Source organism: Eptatretus burgeri, chromosome 7 (genome assembly GCF_056783735.1).
Source record: "Eptatretus burgeri isolate ZD-2024b chromosome 7, Ebu_testis_v1, whole genome shotgun sequence".
In the NCBI taxonomy this organism is placed as follows: Eukaryota; Metazoa; Chordata; class Myxini; order Myxiniformes; family Myxinidae; genus Eptatretus; species Eptatretus burgeri.
The window spans coordinates 10,762,030-10,773,983 of record NC_140967.1 but is presented as its reverse complement, the minus strand read 5'-3'; the positions used below and the strand labels follow the sequence as shown (position 1 = coordinate 10,773,983).

Sequence of the window (11,954 nt, the reverse complement as noted above, 5' to 3'; positions counted from 1 at the left end):
AGGGTTCGGTGCCAATTACACTGAACAACAAAGATTTTGTTACTGGGGTGAAAACATATGTTCGAGACTAAATTGAGGATGCCGATTCCGAATCTGAAGTCAGAATTTTCTCAGGACGTCAGGAGTTTGAGTTATACACGTGGTCCAATTTCCAGTCGCTTGCCCTGGTGGGTGATTTTGAGTGATCATGAATTTTTTTTTTTTCCATTTTTGGTTTCAATTATAACAATACAATTGTTGTAGAATATTATTTCTCATAATAAAGAGCTTCAGAATGCACTTTAAATTATTTTTAAATGGATGAAAACCGTATAATTTATATATACACATATCAAAAGGTAACATGAATACATACACATATTTTGAAAAGCTGACGTGCTGGCTAAATTCTGACTCGAGATTTCAAATCAGCGGCCCACATTTAGCCAAGGGCCTGATTCATTCTGTTGTAAATATGTCATCGTTTTACAGGAACCCTAAATCAGGAGGATTGAAGGTGGTACTAGATTCGAGTCCTTTATCCACACTGTCTATGGGTCCATGTGCATGCTTACCTTAAACCTCTTATTTATTTCTGTCTGACTTTATATATCGCAACCTACGAATGACTGTACTGTTTATTAGGCCTTTTAAAAACTTTTCTGCTTTTGGATTTTCAAATAGAGGCGTCCATTTGAATCCTGAAAGCATTGAATCTCGGCACATGGTGCCTGGAGAGAAGCGAAGACGGCTGTCCTATCTGCTCGCACTCTTTTTGTGGGCATTAAAGATGTAGCCATGGTAATCTGTGGAATGAGAGCTGGTACTTGTAGCGCTTTCTCACTTCAAATTGTCCGAACGCTCTCCCTGTGTTGATCGGAGAGCTAAGTAAGCATCGTCCGTGCGATGGCGCCACTTGCACACCCAACGGTTCCTTCAGGAAGTCCGCCGGGTCTCTCTTGCACCGGATCTCACATCCGACGGATCTGACTCCATGCAAATGGTGTGCTCGATCCCGACTAGCAGAAAATAATCAACCGATCCGAATGTGCGCAGCCAAGACGCACCTGCGCAGTCATCTTAAAGCGGTCTGTCCGCAAATACTGTCGTAGTTCAAATATCCCACTGGTGCCAAAACTTGTGTGTGTGTGTGTGTGTGTGTGTGTGTGTGTGTGTGTGTGTGTGTGTGTGTGTGTGTGTGTGTGTGTGTGTGTGTGTGTGTGTGTGTGTGTGTGTGTGTGTGTGTGTTTTGTTTTTTGCGGGACAGTGTATTTATCCTCTGGCTTGGTGGAGTTTGCACATTATTTGCTGAAGTATATTTTGTAAGAAGACTCTACAGATGTTTGTCGTGGCATCAATGTATGACAAGATTCGTGAGATGTGGTGGACATGACGACATGAGATGAGGCCATGGGAGTAATATTGTTGTGGGCCGGGGTTCGGTGGCGGTAAACGACCACAAGGTGGAGCAGTGGAGTCGTCTCCCACCGAGCACCCGGAATTTAGGTCGTGACGCTCGGATAAGTCCGAGAGTTCACGGGTCCCTTTGCGGACCGTGGTCGCCAATATTTTGATGGCGTGGGGTAGGGTTAATTGCCTAATTTAAATATACCTAAATACCCACGTCTTCCAACTACCGGGGAAAACCACACCCTCGACCGACTTTGTCCGAATCGAGTCGCTATCACCGACTCGGATCCGGCGTAACCAAGCGGAAGTTACCAAAGCCGCTCTGGACCAAATGAACGATTTACGGCACGAACGGCCTTACTAATTCTCAATACGCACCTTGCTAGGCCAATGAAGGAAAGCACAGAAAACGAGCTGGTACATTTAACAGGAGTTTATTTTACAAAGAATAATCGGGGAAGGGAAGCACACAAGGAGCTCGGCCATGAGCCAGATATGGTTCACGTGCAGCCCTCCCCCCCCCCCCCACAACCCTTCGACCCCATATTTTTCTGAAGCCTTAGGGTCCCCTGAGCAAAAATTCAACTGGTAACAGTCAATATACTGGGACTCACTATCCATTTATCCAAAAAACTCGCTATCCAAAAATCCCCTGACTGATAAGATCTCTGCAGTTGCCCAATAAGCATTAATATTAACAAATTATATATCAAATGAAAGATTATCACATGCAGATTTTCAAAATCGAGTCATCTGTCCAATTTAATATTGTTATGTTTGTCCCAAGAAGTGATGAAGAGGAATACCTCGCCTTTCCTTTTGACAATTCAGATATCTGAAATAATAACGTATATTCATGCTCATTTTAGTGACACAAACAAATAAATATTTCTGTGATATCACAAATTTTACTCCCTTTCTATTGATACCAAAATTGTCCCACACCAACTAAAGATGTACTAGGTATTACGTCTTAAACATAAGTACATCACTGTTGCAACAACCAACATGTAGTCACCAGTAAGACGTAAGACTGAGAAAATATTCCTTACTTCACAAAGAATATAAATTATATGTGTATTTAAGAAAAACAATTGAAACTTATTATGTCATGTCCACAAAATGTCATTGTGCATGGATTACGCATAATATTCATTATCGCTGTCGTCATCACTCTCCAATGCCTGCTCTATATCATCAAATGCATCCATATCTGAATCCTCATCAGAGTCAGTGTCGTCAGGTGTGACTTCAGCAATGTCAGCCAGTTGCCGTGGGAGGACATCTCCTTCATTCCACAGAGGATCAAGGTTACCATCCTTTTACTGGCCTTCGGAATCTGTGGTTGTGGAATATGCGCGGTCTTCCAAATCCGTAATTGGTGGTTTACTCTCCGAATGTGCTGGGTAAGAGCTCGCTTACAAGGTGGTAAGTTAGCCATATCCACATTCCCTGAAGGCACAAGACGACTTTGCCTGGCACAGAGCTCGTTTATACCAATGAGTCGCAAATCATCAACTTTTGACACCTTTGACGCTCTACTCTACATGGCACACGTGAAGGTGTCCATCTCATCAATGAGCTCATCAGGAATATCCCAAGCATCGCCAAGTTTCTCCAGAGTAGAGATATATTTTGGAAAATAGTTTTCACAGGTTTAAGTTTGCCAATTCCTCGGAAGGCACTAGTGGTGTCACAGCCACTGTAAGCATGGAGTGCCATGAGAGCTGTGCACTTTTCCTGGCCAAAATCTGTAGCTAGTTCACTGACATTTACCATCCTCTGCTTGTTGCCTTTGCCTGTATCAAACAGGACAGTTGTACCATGAACAGAGGTAGCATAGTATAATAGGATTAAAAATACATCCGAGTCTGGACTTTTCACTCAGACAAATTGATAGTTTCTGAGTCTAGCATACTGAACATACAGTATCATACGAGAGTCAGTTTCTTCCTGGTTTGATTTCAGCAGTGGTAGCTCCTCTCTAATTGTTGTTTGGCCATCATCAGATGTGAGCAAATATGCGATGCCCTCACATACAAAGATCACTCGCCCTCCATGCAACCTTGATGTATAGTTATCACCACTCCAGAGCCTAAGCAGAAGTTTGATGAGCTGTATCTTGTTCTCATCATTTGACAGGAACAATTTCCAATCAGGTGGTCTCTTCGTGGCGTCACCTGTAAGTAAAAGATTTTCTCCACAGTCCCAGCATCACCTCTCCATCGACTTCACTGAATCAGGCAAATATTGATCAGTGCTAAATACCACATCTCCCGTTTTTCCAATGATGTCAAACACTTTGTAAGAGATCTGACTAAAATTACTTGGTATTTCTTTCAGGTAATAGAAGCAAGCATTGCCATCATACAGAGTCAATGTTTCATTGGTTGGTGGTACATCAACATCATTACAATCCTTGATCAGGTTTTGAAATGCCTTTGCTTTGTCAGTCTTAGCAAGATATCCATCAGCTGTAGCGATGCTGTATGGTACGGGAGTTAATGGATATGTCAACAGTTCTTTCATATTGACTTGTAAGCCCTGGTTTTGTGACTTTACAAAGAGTTGAAAGGCTACATTACCCTGTTGCTTGCACTGTATGACCTTATTCTTGGTTGTCTTCATCTTCGATACCTTGTTCATGTCATTCAGAGTTTTGAGGTTCAGTCTCTTCACAGGCTCAAAGAAATCTTTACTATTCTTCAGTCGAGCTTCAATAAATTCATCCCGTGCTTTTTCACCAACAGCTTTAGCGTTTAGAACATCGTCTGAAACAGCATCAGATGCAGCACTTCCTGATGAGAGTATCAACAATTGATCATTTGTCTCTATATTGAAAGGATTAAGAAAACTTCTTATGGCATCTTTGGCCCTTTTCACCAACTTCTCTCCTTTTGTGACCTCTGTCGGACGTGTATCACGATGCTTTGTTCCCTCTCCACTGTCCAACATGTGAGCCATTCCCAGGCCCGTCGCGAGGGGAGGGGGCATTTTGGTGCAATGCCCCCCCATGGCGCATCTGGTGCCCCCCCCCACTTGTACGCCACCCATTTATGCCCTGTTGCACCATGTGAACAACTTGGTGTTTAAGGACGAGCGCCCACTGTGAACTTGCTGTTTAAGAGTTCACCTGTGTGAACTAAAACCCTTATTCCAGATGTTCAACGTGGTGACTAATAAGGCCTTCTTGGATAAACTGTTCTTTAATAATATTCTTCTTTGAATAAGAGTCAAGAGATAAGTGTGCGCTTCCCAGCGCATCTCCAAAAGCAATTGGCAAGACAATACAGTCCAAGACCACAAGATAAAAGATAATAACGCAAGCACCAACACCAGCAGCCAAGACCTCGTGTCGAATGTCGATGTTGTGGGTGGTTTTATATATCGTGGATCATTTAGTTTTAAGGAATAGCCAATCAGCGTCTTCGATATGGAGACCCGATTGAGCAGGTTACCTGATTGGTTGTAAGTTAGGTATAAATGTAATATAGTCATAATATGATAATATGATTAAGGAAAAGACATAAATTTACATTATTAAAGATGAAGTGCACGTGCACCACGTGACCTTCACAACCCGTCAACCCTCCATCTTACAAAAGTAATTTTATAATAAAAATTAAAAATATGTGTGTTTACAATCGTGCTTACATTTGAAGTTATGCAGATAAAACCTGTTTTTGATGCATGGATCATTTAATAAATAAAATCGTCAACCGACAAATCTCGCGAGTCGCGAGATTAGTGACGAGAGTCACGAGGGACGAATCATGGAGCACGAGCTTGCAGCAGGAGAAAAAGACGTGGATGATGGATATACGAACATGGCTCAGAAAAGGAAAAAATGCAAGCGACGAAAATGAAGAAGATGATGAAAGACATGTTGTTGGAGGAGGAGGAGAAGACAATCATGTCGATGAAATACCGACAGAAGCTGGCCAACCTGGCCAAGCCAGCAACGTCAGCCCTGCGGCTGGAGCCCCAGCGCAGACAGCCGAGTTACCACGCTCGGCAGCGGCCTCGGGACCGGGTGTGACTGTCAAGCCGCTTCCCGATGATCTTGGAAGTGAGAGACCGAATCAAGTTGTTCTACAGCGGTACCCTGGCCATCTGTTGCAGAACAAGAGTCGCTCGTTTGTGTCCTCGTGGTACCAGACTAATGAATGGCTGGAATACAGTGTGCAGACAGATGCAGCATTCTGCTATCCATGTAGGAAGTTTAACACCGCACGTGGCCCATTGGACTCTACTTTCACAGTGCGAGGCTACCGGAATTGGAAACATGCCATTGAGAAAGGCAGGGGGTTTCACAAACACGCAACTTCAAAGGAACATTTAACTTGTGTTTTGAGGTGGAAGGAGAATGAGAGGCGTATCGATTGTGGTGAGGAGATTTCCACACTCCTCAATGCTGACCAGCTAAATAGAAACCGGTACTATGTGTCTGCTCTTATAGATGTTGTGGGATTTCTCGCCGAAAATCAGATACCTTTAGAGGGAGCCTTGATAATTTTGAGGATATGTCAGATGGGCACAGTGGGCTCTTCCTCTCGCTTTTAAACTACACACTTAAAAAAGACACCGAGTTAGCCGAAATAATGAAGCATATCCCACGAAACGCAAGCTATACTAGTCCGGAAATGCAGAATGAACTGATCTGCACATTGAGTAATGTTGTGACGGATGCCATCGTGGAAGAAGTAGGCACATCGTGGTTTACCATCAAGGTGGATGGGACGAGGGACCCCACTGAATGTGACAACATATCAATCATCTACTCACAATAGCTACAGCCGATGCTGGAGATGCAAAAACATTGACAGACCTAATAATTGCAGAGCTGACAAAAACAGGACTTGACACGTCAAAAATATTAAGTCAGGTGTACGACGGGGCTTCGGTAATGGCTGGGAAGCACGGTGGGGTGCAAAAGTTGTTGCAAGAGATATACGAAAGAGAAATCCCCTTTGTGCACTGCTTGAATCACCAACTCCATCTGGTAGTTATCCACGCACTGGCAGCAGAGAAAGCTGTCACTGATTTCCTCGAGGTTTGTTGTTGCCTGTACAAATTCTTCAGAAAGCCCACTGTTGCTGCACAATATAAAGGTGAGCGGTTAAAACGACTTCTTGATCAAAGGTGGACGGGACATTTAGCCACAGTATTTGTGATCATAGGATCTTTTAAGGACATCACATTCTTACTGTCGGAGATTGATGCAGAGCGCGCCTACAGTGCAGAGATGACGATGGAGGCTATTGGGCTTTTGCGGGAAGTCTCTGGGCCTACCTTCATGTTCACTGCTATCTTTGTACAAAAACTGCTGATGTTGTTAGATGGCCCGAACAGACTCTTGCAGGCAGAGGACATGGACTTGCTACCGGGGTTGGAACTGGTGGCGAGTGCTACAGAGTGCGTAAAGAAACTCTGCTCTGAGGATGAGTTCACTGATCTGTGGAACAAGGCCGACGATGCTCGCACTTCTACACCTGCACCACCAAAACGGACACGCACAATGCATAAGAACTTGGAACAGTTTGTAGTTTTGGAGACTACAGGACAAAACAACGACAATGACAAGACGGAACTGCAGAGGGTTTTTTACAGCACAATTGACACTGTGCTTGACGAGATCGCTCAGCGCTTCAGTGAGCGCAACGCACAACTCGCACGTTCACTCGCTGACTTGAATCCTGAAAATGGCACGTTTTTGGATCCCCACTTGCTCCAGCACATCATGACATTAACAAAGTCAACCATCAGTGAAACAGAGTGTGTGGTTGCAAAGCAGTTTATTCGCTCACAGACAGAAAAGCAGCCAAACGAGAGATGGACAACACAAAAACTCCTCTCAACATACCACAAAACGCTGGAAGCCATGCCAAGTGTAGTGACTGCTATGAGACTTGGACTAACATTTGGTGCGTCCACTGCCATGTGTGAAAACTCATTCTCAACATTGAGGAATGTCTTCACTGACCATCGACGGTCCATGCGCCATGCACGCAAGGCACAACTGGTACGGCTGGCCTTCGAGAGAGACCTCACACGTAAATGCCTGAAGGAATGGAAGGAGAAGGTCCTCAGAAGATTCCACACCGAGACGCATCGCCTGCAGCTCTTCTGACAGCGAGTACAGCGGTATAAAAACTATACGAGGGGTTCAGATTGTGTGTGTGACTGCTGGTGATGCGTATGTGGTTGTGGTTGCAGTGTGGTTGTGGTCAGCACCCGCCGTGGTCGGCTGCTTTGTACTTCTGATGTTTAAGTTAAATGTTGTGTTTGGTGCTTTGCATATCCCATATCTAGTGCTTTGTGCATAACCTTACTTCTGTGTAATTGACTGCTTTAAATGCGGACCTTGTGGTATCTTCAGGCTGGTCGTATTTGCTGTTGATAGTTTAACGTGGTGATCGCAGGTCATAGCCTACTGTATCTTATTTCAAAGTGCACTGATTCTGGTGCCAACCTCCCCCGTTTAGTCATTGTATCTCTGGTATATTAATTTTCTAATGCCAATTCTTGACAACACCTTGTATAAGTGCACCTGAATTGGTGCCAATTGTCTAATCATTGAATATCTGCATTGTGAATGTGCCAGTTTGTTGCGGCTCTCCTGCATTCGAATAATTTTAGGCCAAAAACATCGGAACATATTAAATCTAGCTGAGATCAATTTGGTTCGTATGCGACGGCAACCTCAGTATAGATGTGTCAATGCTGCATGAATACAATAGTATATCGGGTTATCAAAATTTGAAATATAATAATTGTGCCCCCCCCCATCCAGTTCATATGCCCCCCTTAATACTGAGCCCTGGCTACGGGCCTGGCCATTCCAAGTGCAGCATCAACATAAAGAGACCTTGCATGTGTTGTCCTAACCCATCTCTGGTAGGCCTGGTAGTTGGTGAGTAGTCCAGATGTACCTGCTGCACTGGTTCCAGCACCACCATGTGACTTAGCGTGCCTCATGAAGGTCTCCTCCATGGTTTTATCCACCGCACAACGATTGCCAGGGATAAAGGAGCGTGCGACACTGATAGCTCCTCTCTTGATCACTGATACTGCCCCTGGGTGTGAGTTGTCTATATTATCTATGAACACAGAGAAATATGTCAGATACCTTGCATAGTTCTGTCCACCGAAACTGAAGAAGGGAGACGTCATGCGACTAATGGATTCAGCATACAAAAGAAAGTTGTTTGTCTTTACGGCTTCAAGGTGTGATAGAATTAAACAGACATGGTCCATGTATGACAACCACAGCTGGGCAGTCTTCCCCAAATGTCCATTTGCGACTCCTTTTTTGAATTCTGCATACTGCTCTATGAATTGGACAATGGAATTGTCCATCAAGACAGCACTCAAAGTATCTTGGCTGCGGGAATCTACTAGGGCACGTAGCTTATCTGATGATTCATCAGAAAAAGGCGAGAGCAGATCATCAGTGCTTTTATCTTTGAGGTACTCCTCTATGAGCAATCTTTCAAGACATTCCAACATAATCTTGTGACAATGTAGGGCTCTGTCGAAGTGCTTCTCGGACAGCACACCACCCAAAGATCCTCCACTGATTAGTCCTGCTTCTAGGAGAACATCTGCTAACCCAGACCCAGCCATCTTTTTGGCAATCATCTTCATATAAGCGCAGACGAGGTGGAATGTGCCAATTAGAATTATGTGGCTCTCATACTTGTCTGGTGAGTTCCATACTAATGGGTAGGCCTTCATGCAAGCTTCCAAGTCAAATGTAGTAATGACATTAGGCTGTCCAACTTCTCTGGTGGCCTCTTCAGCAGCACGCAAGCATTCTTGTACAGCTTTGTACTCCGTTTTGGGATGGTTAATGACTGGATAATAATCTATAGTTGTCAGCTTTGTTGGAGTCTCGCCTGTCTCTGAGATGAAACCTGACCAGCCAGGAACCTGTAGTTTGTTCTTTGTCAACATCCTAATGATTATCCAAATCATTTTCACTTTAGTTCAGTGCTCCATTGCTTCTCCAGAACCTGGATAAAGTAGCTGATTAACTTTCAGCTTAGGACTCTGTCTTTTGGTGATATAGCAGTCAGGAAGTATAACTGTGTTTGTCAGATGTAGAGACCGCCTTTTACCCTTCTCTTGAGAAGGCATCTCTGGGCATTTTTCAACATCATCACCATCAACTTCTTGAAGCATGATTCCGTGGGCAGTATGGACTGACCCTTTACCTGCGAGGTCATTTATTAGTGAATCAAAGTTGTCAAATTCCGAGTGGAATACAGCGGGCCCAGATGGTGACCTGATGATCTGACTGGATAGCTGTGTTGATGACTGCATCACTGCCTCTGCGAGTGCTGTCTCCAGTTCCAGCGTAAATGAATAACTCTCACAATGCCCCAACCTGTTCAAAAAAGTCACGAGCTGCTCACTCCTGTAAAGATGTCGTAGAGAAATACACATAAGGATATGTTTTGAGGGTTTCCAAGATCCATTGGTAGCAGCGCGACAAAAGTCTTGCCCTATGGATTGAACAAATCTCTGGATTCGATGGGTAGTGGGTGTTGCCTTTCCAGTAAAAATGTAGCACAGGAGCTGTTGGAGAACATCTGGGATGACATCTTCCAGTGCCATTAGATCAGAGGGACTTGGTGGCCATTTAGGATCCAGTGCCTTCGAGAAACCATCTAAAATGGACTGTCGTAATTGTGTACCTGTGGTCTCAGTCATATCCATTGATGCCAACTCGAAGGCATGCTTCGCTGCTGTATGGGTATCGATGTCTGAGCTGAACAAAATGTATGATTGGAACTTTCCCATGTCACAGAATGATAGGTTGTCTTTAAATGGTTCATGACTTTCAAGTTTGTGTTTAAGCTTGTGGCTCCGACAGTCTGGATTACAGTGTTCACTGTCTTCGAGGATGTCAATGTATATTTTTCTCAAATCAGACAGCTTCAAAATTTTCAGATTTTGTAATACATCCTTCTGTACAATCTTACATACAGCTTCAAATGCCTTGTTATGAGCTGCTTCTAAATTTATCTGATAAATTTTTGCTTCTTGATTTGTACTTTGCCATTTCTCTGCTTTCTGCATGTATTGCATGCGACAGTTCTTATGGTATTTCGCTTCACAAGCAAAGAGATCATGCCCCCTGATTCTTATTCGAAGTTTAATATCAGTTTTATTCTCTGCCATCTCAAGCACTGACTTGCATCCATCATATTCAAACTGGCTGAGGCCCTGGCTCGTCCAGCTACCTTTAACTTTAATCTTTTTCTGATTCTCTGAACCACAGAAAATACAGTCAAGGGTGAATATAATCTTGTCACTTGAACTTCTGCGGCTCATGCGCTGTTGTGTAACATTTGTGGTCTGTGATGAACTTGCAGTATGTTTAAGCCTGTCAAGGTTCATTGTGAAGCATTTATAACACTACCAGTGAAAGCCAGGATGCTCTCCGATCACATCAGGGATCAGGTCACATGATTCCTTCATCATGTGGCAAGATGATTGAGGTTGTGCCAGTCGCATTTCTTTCACCTCCTGCAGTTTGGCCAGTTTCTTTTCTACATCCTTATCTTCTGACAGCAAGTGTAATTCACCATATTTCAAACCCTTGATATGAACTATGCACACAGGAACTACAGGAGGTTCGCCACTTGTACGTTTTCGTTTTGCTGGTGGCTCTTCCATCATGTCACTTCAATCAGAACACGTCATCTGGAAATAAATATTGATACGTAAATGCATGTAGCATAGATCTTATCAGTCAGGGGGTTTTTCATCTGTGAAACTGACGAAAAGTTAACATTTTGAGGGTACCGTCAGATATGGTTGGAAAATGGATAGAGTCCCAGTTTACTGACTGTTACCAGTTGAATTCATGCTCAGGGGACCCTAAGGCTTCAGAAAAATATGGGGTCGAAGGGTTGTGGGGGGGGGGGGTGCATGTGGACCATATCTGGCCCATGGCCTAAGCAAAGTTATCACGAATAAAGAAATGTAATGTACAAGCAAAGGAAAGCACTTGCACAATTTCTACTTACAGATGGGGTCCACGGACACACACATACACACACCCCCAAAAGAAACTGGACCCATGGGTCTTTAGTCGGTACAGCCGGGCCGGGGTACCTGTCCCGCCTCGTGCGGTCACACCGACCCGAATCACCACGGTGGGACTCGAACCCACGACCCGAAGTCCACGGCCCACGACCCTGGCTGCTCGGTCACCAGACTTGTCCTCCAAAGGACCACAGACCGCTCCAACCACCACCACGACCGTCTGCAGAGCCCTTGTCGACAACCACTCAGCCACGACGACAGACCGCTCGGCAATCGTCACGATCTCCTCTCTGCCGAACGCTGGTCCTGACAACCACTCTACTCTTCTGAGGTGGGAGGGGTCTCTTTACCTCACCACTCGCCTCCTGATTGGACGAGGGGTTGGCGGACGATTCGTGGTCACCTTCCGATTGGCCGGGGCGTGTGTGTCATGCTCACCCTTCGCTCATTCGCTGGAGGAAACGTCCATGCCCTGCCTGAGGGTGGAGCCTCGATCTGAGGCGATGGAG

General features: G+C 44.6%; 1 pseudogene; it reads right to left on the bottom strand.

The window, feature by feature from the left end:
• Window positions 1–3,603: 3,603 nt before the first annotated feature.
• On the bottom strand, window positions 3,604–11,255 carry LOC147022660 (uncharacterized; annotated as a pseudogene).
• Between the last annotated feature and the right edge of the window lie 699 nt (window positions 11,256–11,954).